We start from the raw sequence: 2,303 nt of genomic DNA, 5'->3' as shown, positions 1-2,303 counted from the left end.
TGACCAAACCTGATCTTTCGATCTCATTTACTGACCTTAACAATACAAACAGACATGAAAAAGCTGCCAAAAAAGCTAAGAATAGAACTTTGTGTGAAGGAAAAGGGAGACAATACCATAAAATCGCCGTTATCTATAAGTCATGAGAAACCATACTTGCATTTAAGGAACTAGTTCAATACAAAACAACCTCCATACTCAACGAGAAAGAAAGAATGTAGTCATTGACTTTTCTTATAACCTACTTTTCTACAAAAAAAAGTTGAACTTCAAGCTTCGAGTTCTAATTACAGATAATAATAACTTAGTGACAGAAAGGAAACCCCCAAAAGCCACAATAAAAACTATAACAATTATTAGTCGCCTGTTGGTAAGTGGTTAATTTGCATGTATCAGAAATTAAAGATATAAATATATTAATTTAAGAATAACAATAAACGAACTTGGTCGACAGAAATCCCCTTTATCATGTGGAAATTATGGTGAAATTCGCTTAAGAATGTAAACTGTTGTCATACAATAAATAATAATAATAGTAATATTTAATAGTTTTGGAGAAAAAAGCGGTCTGGCAGTACTACCACAGTGGGCTGATTTATGCCAAGAGCAATTAGCTTTAGCTTTTTCTGTTCCGAGCTTAATTATTAACAGTATATAACTAATTTAATAGAAAATAAATTCAAAAGAAAATTAAAAGGAATATTTCTCCAAACAGGAAAGGAATAAAAACATGCAAACAAGTAGTTTATATAAAAATATTTCTTAATTTAGCTAAATGCTCAATGCTTAGCTAAAGCAACTCACCAAATAATTTGTGGCTTGTCATTATTCAATATTCATTACGAACACAAATTACACTATTTTACTGAACACGTTACGACAACAACCGGACACGTACGTAATTTTAATTTTACCAAACGCATACTAACGGCGTTAACCGAACACTTACGAGATATGGTTACCATGCCCCGATTGTATTAGTTTTTTACCGAACGCACACTAACGATTTTTTACGCGACTCAAAAACGAACACTTACGTACGAGCACTTTTTATTTAAGCTTTAACGACGACAACCGAACACTTACGAGATATACTATTTTCCGAGTATTTTTATTTTTTACCGAACGCACACTTACATATAATCGACAAACGCGACCCAAAAAACGAACATTTATGAACGAACATTTATGAACGAACACTTTTTTTTTAAGCTTTAACGACGTCAACCGAACACTCCCGAGATAAAAATCGCAGCCCTCGCCGAATATATTTTACTCGCACCCGCACTACGAATAACCGAACACATATCACATGATTATGAGCTTCACTTGAGAAGCACCTGAAAGAAACAGAAGAAAATGCAAAGTTAATGTTCTTTTCGATAACTTTTACCAATTATATAAAAAATCAAATAATACTGTAAATAACAGCTAGGCTTATATCTATATAACTTCTGGAAACCTAAATATAGTACATATGGATTGTAACAACGGAAAATCTCATGTAGAAAACGGTCAGAAATACATGTAGAGAATATGGAATGGGAATTTTGAAGTCTGAGAAGGTGATCGAAGGCAGAGAGTAAGTTTCGTATTGTCCTACAATAATAGTGGAGGATTAGATCTATCTTATATTTCTAAAAGACTAATTATTACTATAATATACATCGGGAGAAAGGTCTCTAGAAATGAGAAAAATGTACTCGAGGAAAAGTATATTATTATAGTAGCTAAATGTCCTCAGTAATAACCCGCCTAACCACTAGATCACTAACTTCACATCCCTTGACTTCTCCTTTGATCTCGCCTCACACCAGTTCTTGTGAGTCAGTTAGTACCGTACGCGACCGGAGGTTTCGAATAAATAAAGATTTAAAATTCATACTATTATAGTTCAGCGATGGGATTGGCTTGATAATGACAAAGAAATGGTTCTTAATAATGATATAAGTATTTTTGAAAGTTGGTAAAAATTATTATTAAATTTAATATTGACACTTTGCATTTTCTCTTTAGACTTCAAAATTTTTATTTTATATATACCTAAGTTAAGCCCAGCCAACGACACAATAAGTGTTAAGAACCAAAGCTAATTGTTGGAATACAGTTCTTGCTGGCTACTCGTATACTGGAAATACCCAAACTTTGACTCGAGGAAGATTGGTTGTCCAGCAAGACCCTCAAAATATTCCTTCAAATCAAATTGCTTTCTTAAAAGAAAAATCAATAAATTTATATTCGTTCTTCGATTATTACCATCAGTTTGGGTTTAACCATTGGGTAATGAAATTTACCAAATACAC

At 32.7% G+C, this 2,303-nt stretch overlaps 1 long non-coding RNA gene across 1 annotated transcript in view; it reads right to left on the bottom strand.

The window, feature by feature from the left end:
* The window catches only part of LOC125778473 (uncharacterized), a 71,431-nt gene extending 70,141 nt beyond the window's left edge, over positions 1–1,290 (bottom strand). Inside the window, exon 1 of the long non-coding RNA XR_007422736.1 lies at positions 805–1,290. This is a non-coding gene — a long non-coding RNA (uncharacterized LOC125778473). The remainder of the gene's footprint in view (positions 1–804) is intronic.
* Positions 1,291–2,303: the final 1,013 nt, after the last annotated feature.

The sequence above is a fragment of the Bactrocera dorsalis genome, chromosome 1, assembly GCF_023373825.1.
Source record: "Bactrocera dorsalis isolate Fly_Bdor chromosome 1, ASM2337382v1, whole genome shotgun sequence".
Taxonomy (NCBI): domain Eukaryota; kingdom Metazoa; phylum Arthropoda; class Insecta; order Diptera; family Tephritidae; genus Bactrocera; species Bactrocera dorsalis.
The sequence above is the reverse complement of the archived record's forward strand: the minus strand, read 5'-3'. Positions and strand labels throughout refer to the sequence as shown.